This window comes from Atta colombica, unplaced genomic scaffold (assembly GCF_001594045.1).
Source record: "Atta colombica isolate Treedump-2 unplaced genomic scaffold, Acol1.0 scaffold163, whole genome shotgun sequence".
In the NCBI taxonomy this organism is placed as follows: Eukaryota; Metazoa; Arthropoda; class Insecta; order Hymenoptera; family Formicidae; genus Atta; species Atta colombica.
This window is the reverse complement of record NW_017259254.1, coordinates 1,135,016-1,143,315: the sequence shown is the minus strand read 5'-3', so window position 1 is coordinate 1,143,315 and position 8,300 is coordinate 1,135,016. Positions and strand designations below refer to the sequence as shown.

General features: G+C 29.1%; 1 protein-coding gene across 1 annotated transcript in view; it reads right to left on the bottom strand.

Annotated features, from left to right (window-relative positions):
* LOC108686066 (echinoderm microtubule-associated protein-like 2) overlaps positions 1-8,300 on the bottom strand; it is a 44,123-nt gene that overhangs the window by 34,824 nt on the left and 999 nt on the right. The window lies entirely within an intron of this gene.

Sequence of the window (8,300 nt, the reverse complement as noted above, 5' to 3'; positions counted from 1 at the left end):
ATAAAATAGAATAATTAAAAAGATTAAATTAATTAAAAGAGTCTATATGTTTAAAAACTATTTAACACAATTCTTATTTAATAATTGTATATTTAATTATGTTTTTTAATTGGAAATAATTTTTTCAATTTTTAACTATATTTGTCGAATAACTATATTTGTTGTTTACTAAATTATTTAAATATCTTCTATAGTTTTATGATTCCAATGACGAAGACTTATTTTGATTTATAAGGACAACGTCGATCGATGATATTATCGACCACGAGATTTCGAAGAGAGTCTCTTCATTTCTGAACTGAAATCTTGATCCGGATAACAAGTTGCAACAGGATGTTACGCAGAAAATATGGCGCTGTATCCTTTATGCAAATTCGCATTCGCGGAGCAGGTACATCCTTCTCTTATCTCATACATGAATTGCGCAGCAAATATTATTAATTGACGAAGATAAGCGTATTTCTGTGAATAATACTCGCAGATTGAATTTATATTAAACATCAATTCTTAAAATGTAAGTTCATGATTTTAAGTCGCATTACGTGTTTGTTTTCTGAAATGATAAGATAGCAAAGTATCCGATATACCTTATTCTTTGCAATGATGAATTCGATAAGTAAATCTGCAATAATTTCCTTTAGATGAACTTCTCACATATAATATTCTAATGCCAAGGCTGTATAATTTATTCTGGAATGGAACTTCTTGTAATCGCAGGTGAATGGACGAGAAAGTAAATCAAATTTAAAATTACAAACTCGCTCATATACTTATTTCCATTCACTTGAACTTCCATTCACTTCAATAAATATTAGTTTAATTTAATTGTGGCTTAACTGATCACTATCTGGACCTATTTGTAGAAAAAGATAGATGAACCGATTTAAAACGTCAGATAATCTTAATTAATACGTACAATGAAACAAAATGAAATAGAAACCGTATCTAATTATAACTGTGTTCATGAAAATGACTGTATATCATCTTTCATAGCAAAACACATTGTTATCATATGGTCAATCATTATATTTTCTTGATAAACTGATACGGAATTTTAATCTACTTTACTTTTCATACTTTTTCATATCATCCATCGCGCTATGTTGCATACTTATTATTATTAATACATCGCTTGAAGTAATATGTATCAATTAGTTAATCTCAATTGTATTCTCAAAATTACATAGTCAATGCTTCTATACAAAGTATAAATATTTATATAAATATTTAATATACCATGTTATTAATTTATATGTTGCGAAACAATTAAGAATTTTAATTAATTTTGATTTATAGATTAGTTGATTATCATGACTTTATACTTATGTCTTCGATCTAAATAAAAAGAACGAGTTTTATTTTTGCGCAGTGAATTCTGACTCCAATGATTCTGTTATTTTTTTTTTAATTTTATATAATTAATAGTTTTCATTACAGATTTGTATAATAATTTAATATAATGTTTTAAAAATAATAGTTTTAGTACATAAATAAATTTTTACTTTTAATTTTAAGATTTGCAAGATTGTAAACTTCGAGAACATTGATTCAAAATACGCAACAACGTTTTTTATTTCGAGATGAAGCTAACTTATACATATTTCTTAATAATTTATTGTGTGTTCTTTTAATTATTAATAGAATAATAATTATTAATAGAGAGTATATTAATAGAGTATATATTAATGTTTTCTACACCTATTATAAATATTGTTAATATATTCTAAAAACTGAAATTGTCTATGTATTAATAGAGAATAAAGTTGAGGAAATAGCACTTTAATAAGATACATATTTCCTTGGCGTGTGAAATCTCAATGACGCATCGAATTATTATTTATTCAGTTTATTGCTAATTCAAATGGTAATAACGAGAAAGTCGCGGGAGTTGCGTAGGAAAGGTTTACGTGTCAATTCCGCGCATGCAAATGCATACCTTACATCGCGTTGCAGTTGATTGACCTCGATGTCCACTAAGCGCGTAGCAATGGCGGTAGGATAGGTGGCACCTATCGAACTTGTGCCAGTAATTCGCGCGTGAAATCTAAATTCTACATCCCACTATATGTTATATTATTAACGCAAATTCAAGTGCGATTACAACGAGAAAACACGGTAAATAATTGAATTTTTCAATCCTACTGACAATGAGCCATCCTATCATTGTTGTGATAATATAGATATAGAATAATATAAACAAATAGAAATTAGACTGATAAGAATAAATCAAATAAATAATAAGATAAGGAATTCAATTTTCAATATATTTTAAAACCTGGTTCTTGATGTTTAATAATATATGTATATTCGTATGTAGATTGATAAATCCACATTTTTCTGTAAACTTTCTTCTTTTGTAAAATTCTGATTTGTCGGACTTGAAACGCAATCGTAAACAAAATCAACTTCATTTGAAAATTAGGGGATTTTTCTTTTATTTGATATAATTAATAATAAATGTACTACAACAAATGTATATAGTTGGCAACCTAAAATGACTATAATTATAGTTATTATAAATAATTAAATAATTAAAATAATTAATAACACATATACCCAGTTAATGAAATTAATAGAATGATCTTTACAATATTTATACTGAACTGAAAAGTTTCTTTTCTTTAATTGGATTATTTATCATATTTTTTTTACAAATTAAATTATTTTGTGTATGATACTTTATATATGTGAGAGAAAAAGTACAGTGTTTGGTAACTATAATTACATATTACTATAATTATGATTATTACTGCTATAATAATAATAACAATAACTATATATATAAATAGTTCTAGCAACATATGTACAGTTAGCAACTAAAATGACTATAATTATAATTATTATAACCATAAAATAATTGAAATTACCATAAAAATGATTCAAATGACTATAATTTTATAGTTATATTTTGGGACAATCATAAAAAATACGATTATAATTTAATTTGTAAAAAAAACATGACACATAATAGTGTCCAATTAAAGAAAAGAAACTCTTCAGTTCAGTAAATACTGTAAAGTTCATTCTATTAATTTCATTAACTGGGTATATGTGTTATTAATTATTTTATGGTTATAATAACTATAATTATAGTCATTTTAGGTTGCCAACTATATACATTTGTTGTAGAATTATATACATAGTTACTGTTATTATTATTATAACAGTAATAATTATAGTAATATGTAATTATAGTTACAAATACAAAACATTTTTCTCTCTGATGAAAGCGAACGTTAAAATGATTAATTCGTGCTCGGAATTTCTGTCGATATTCTGTTTCTGTCGGAGATCATAGTCAGCCTAAAGGTGAGCAGTGTTGTATATCAGCAAGAATTTCGTAGCAGAAGAAAATAAAAGCACAGACGTTCTTGTTAGTAGTCAGGGTCGAATGTTAAAGTATAATCGCTATATTTAGTAGAGGCAAGAGCGATCAGGAAAACCCTGATCCAAAAGTCGATACTTTTCTTAGCAGTCCATGTATCATCTTAATTCTTTCATTATCAGATATAAAGTAATTAAAGTATTTTATATTTTTTCGAACGCGAAACATTTTTCAAGGTTAACACCTAAAATGGCAGTAATTAAGAGTCCGGACTTTGACAGTTGGCGGCCTTGACACTTATCGCAAACAAATAATGAGCCTCGACACGAGAACATATCCCTGTTCGTTTTAAATTCCTCCTGCGGACGATAAGGAAGCACGATACGAAGCCACGATTTCCTCATAACCGCCGAGCTAATGGCAATCCCGTGGGAACTTCTGCACCCTACACTCCCGCAAAATAAATTTCATTATAGGCTACACTTAGAGCCCGTTGCACGCAACGACTGTCAGAGAAACTAAATTCTTATCTCGTATGTCGTTGCGTTTGCTGCGCATTTATAGACATTTTATTTATTATTTATTCTTAACGTGCGCATACTGTGCTTTATTCCTCCGTGTACTTTACGCGATAAAATTTAACAGAATATATTTCCACGTGAAGGCAGAAAATGAAGCATGCAGCGTGGTAAACTGATGAAAATCTTCGTGACTGTCTGTTAATATGTTTTATGTCTTACGAATTTTGATGAACTCTGCGAGATTCTAATTATGCAGATTTAAAGATTATGTGAACATATTACGATGAATAAGTTTTTACAGGAACTTATTTTTATATCTTCTTTTCACTTTCTCTTCTTATTTGACTTTTAAATATTATATTTTATATAATTGCAATTTGTATATGTGCAATTTGTGCATCTGCGCTAACGTCGATTAACATTTTTATTATTTTCAAAAAAATTTTCTGTCCATAATTCTGTCATTAAAAAAACATGCGGTTTTAAGTGCAAATTAATTTTCCACTTCTGAGAGCTATTGTGTAAGGCTAGAAAGTTGAAAGATATATTACACGATATCTCTCATGGTTTTAAAACGCAAAAATAAATTTACTGAAGCCGCTATCGCTACCTGAAATCATCTGAAGACTATGTCGCACATAAGCGATATATCCAAATATATCCAAAAACTCAAATTCGCAGAGTATTCATTTTGAGTGTCTGAAATATATTAGCGCAGGTAGCGAAGCCTATTATATGGATGGAGCGTCCTTACAAACCTATCACTATTGTATATTCAGCTTTAAGGTAACGACAGTGAATTCATTCATTCTTTGCTTTTTTAGCTCGGATCAGATTCATAGAGAAATGCGGATGAATAGAGGAGAATTACCAAATGCAATAAACCTTTTTTTTATTATATTTTTATTATTTAGAATAATATATTTATTTCATTCAGTATTAATTAATTTTCGTATTGTCAATTATTATTTTTTATTTTATAATAGTATGATTTATATAAGAAACTTAATAGATTTTTTTTAATAGATTTTAAAATAAATATTGATTTAATCTTTAAGCTTAAATCTTAAATCTTTAAATATGTATATAAAATAAATGTAAAATATTCTATAATAAACTTTCTTTTATAAAAATTTTATAAAATTATAAAAATTCAGAATAAAATTGCATAATTACATTTATATTAGCTATATTAATCAAGAAAAAATTAATATTAATTATACTTGAGTTTTTAAAATGTTAATACACGAAATATTAAATTTTTGTTTATTTTATTCATTTCTCAGTTATTTTATATTTTTGTCTAAATGTTTATATTAAATAATAATTGTACTGTTGCGTACATTGAATATAATATTGGTAAAGTATGATTTAAGTGACTACAATACGCATTTAGTAACTCTCTCCTATCGTTTATTAATTAGATGCTTGCCTGCATTTACCTTGAAGCTGATCATGTCGATAAACTAACTTTTTTTTTTTGATATAGATGCAATATACAGGACGCAATATACAGAACATTATGTTAAAATTAATTGGATACAAACTTTGAGACTGATATTTCTATTATTAGATGAGACAAGTAAATTTAACTCTTACCTTACTAGATATAATACAATTTGGTGTCTCATCCATATTAACGGGATCACTAAAATCCATTTGTTTTTTCCTATTCAGCATGATTCAAAAAATTCACCAACATACTTTCAACTTTCTAGACTAAATATTGGCACTTCATTTTGAAAAATAATAAAATTAGTAGTACAATTTATAATTATCGAAAGACGCAAAGAAATTTGTACGAACAAAAATCATTCGGTAACATAGTGACTCCTCTTAGTAAGGTAAGGGTTAAAATGACTAAGAAAACATCGTTGACATAGTATGTTGATCGACACGATTAGCTTTAATGGAGATGTGCCCACACACAACAAAAATATTCCGAATATATCATACAAACATTGTGATATATTTAAGCTGTCCTTATGATATAATTTCTGCTGTACGAGATACATTCAATTTATTGAGACATAATGAAAATTTTTTTGACTAGTTCAAATTTACCTGTACATAATAATAGAATCAGACTGAAAGTTCACACCCATTTAATCCAAATGCCGATTTGGCATACAATCCATATTACGCGTATATAGAATAGTTGCATAGAGAACCACTGGCGGGCAGTGAAAATTTCTTTTCTTATACTAAGAAGGTCTAATGGTTCTGCATGTGTTCGCCAATGCATTTGAGTTCAGGTTGTGCACAGGGAACCATGGAAGTCTGGCTTACCTCCGAGCGCCGGCAGATAATAAACAGAGTCGCCGAAGCGATTTAAAAGGTGCAAAAAGAAAACGGAATATAAAATGAAAATTCTTTTAATTTTAATATACATAGTTTGATAAAAAAGAAAAGAAAAATTTTTTGAATCTTCTAAAAGTTTTCCTAAATAAGACGTCCTCCAAAGGGGGCAAAGTTTTCACGCTATTATTAACATTGGCATTTTGTCAAAACTTGTCGCGAATACCAATCGTCAAATAATTAAAAAAATAAATCTTTTCTAAAATTTCCTTTCAGAATTATGAGTAAGATATAATTGGAATGTTTCGCGATTTAATTATTTCATTTTCGACCTCGTAAGGCTCGTAAACGTCATAAACATGTTGTTACTTGCGCGTTCGAGTATCTCATTCACGCGAATAACATGATACGAGGATGTGTTTCCTAGTTATTTGTACGTTCGCTGGCTATAATTAGTCGCTTTGCTCGTCGCGTTATCTCGCGCGGAAGCGCGGATAATCGACCGTGATTACGTCTCCACGCGCAATGACGAGATACCTATTTCCGTCGCGCGTCGTCGATAACGAAAATCGGGAGCTTCCTTGTCGAGGAGCGAAATTTTTCCGCCAGCACCGTTATGCTCCGCTTTTTCGTCGCGCACTCATGGGAGTCACACTCTCTATACGTCGACTCACGACTTAGACAATGGCGAGAGAAATTACGCTGGTGAATGTCGTGAGAAACTCGGTTGTGCGCGCCGTTGGCTCACATTGTTGGAACAGGTCGTGTAATTGGCGACGGTGCTCGAGATCTTTGATCGTCTCATCCTATGTTCAAATACGCAAGCGTATGTTACGTACGAAGCGGAAACGTGCGCGGTTTTACTAAAAAAAACATCCCTCTCTCCTTGATTTTCCTCTCACTATTTTTACTAATTGATGAAGTGCCAAAGAGTAATATGTTATTGCTCAATATCTTCCGACCTGAATCGAAACTGCGAGTTGGACTATAATAGTATGCCTTTTTCCTTTGTGCGCAGTTAGATAACAGAAAAAAAACATTTGCTTATAACATGAATAAAGACGAAAATTTTATTGCACTGACATCACTCACACTTTGGGTTGTTTACATTTTATTTTAGCACTTACATGTTAAGAAATGAGATAATTTTGTCAAAGCTATACTGAAAATAAATAATTTTTGTTTTATTATAATTTTTTAAATAAAATTTTTCAATGAAAAACTTTTTTAAGCAGCGTTTAAAAGGCGTTTATTACGTCGTGAATAATTTATGGATAAAGCTTTATACATTTACCTTACGCAGAAAGGATTTTATATTGTCTATCGGAACGTTAGCGGAATAATTATTAAAGGAAGGTTATTGTTTCCCGTAAAGCATTTCAAAACGCTTGCGTGAGCAGCAAAGTTTTCTCCTCGATCTTATCGAACTTATTATCGTATCTCAACAGTATGTAACAAACTTTAAAATTCCAATGCGTTGAGGTCCGACATGTGTAAAATGTGAATATTGATAAATTTTGTAAATGTAATATTTGTGTTTCTTTTTCAATTTTCTTACAGATGATTTATATAATGAACAAATAAATTATGTACAAATTTAAAGTAATTGTACATAGAAAGAGAAAATTTTGACAGATGATATTTTTAAATTATTGAATAATTATAATTAGGAGAATAAATTAAATTATTTATATTTTTTTTAAATCTTGTTTGTTCTTCTTAAGAAATTGCTTCAAAAGACGCATTTATCATCGATTATGTTAAATATGATTTTGACATATATTGGCAATCTGCTTACACCTGGTCTTTTATAACGAACGATTATTGAAAAAGCAATTATGTAAAAAGTTGAAACGCTTTTAATCAAGCGATGCGATCCACTTTTGCTAGTTCAAAGCATTTTCGCCGACACATTATCTATGTACACGATATTGCTTCTTGAGATTTCTCGTCAATCGCAGAAGAAATATTGGATCTTTAAATAAATATGATTAAAGGTACTTAGATTTTCTAACGCCTCCAGCAAATTATGTCATTACCGAGATTAATCTTTGATTGGATATTGACTGTATCGGAAATAGCATTTAAATGAGGTTTAAAATTATATATTGATTTGAAAATAACTTGTCCTTTTAATTTTATTCAGATATATTTTA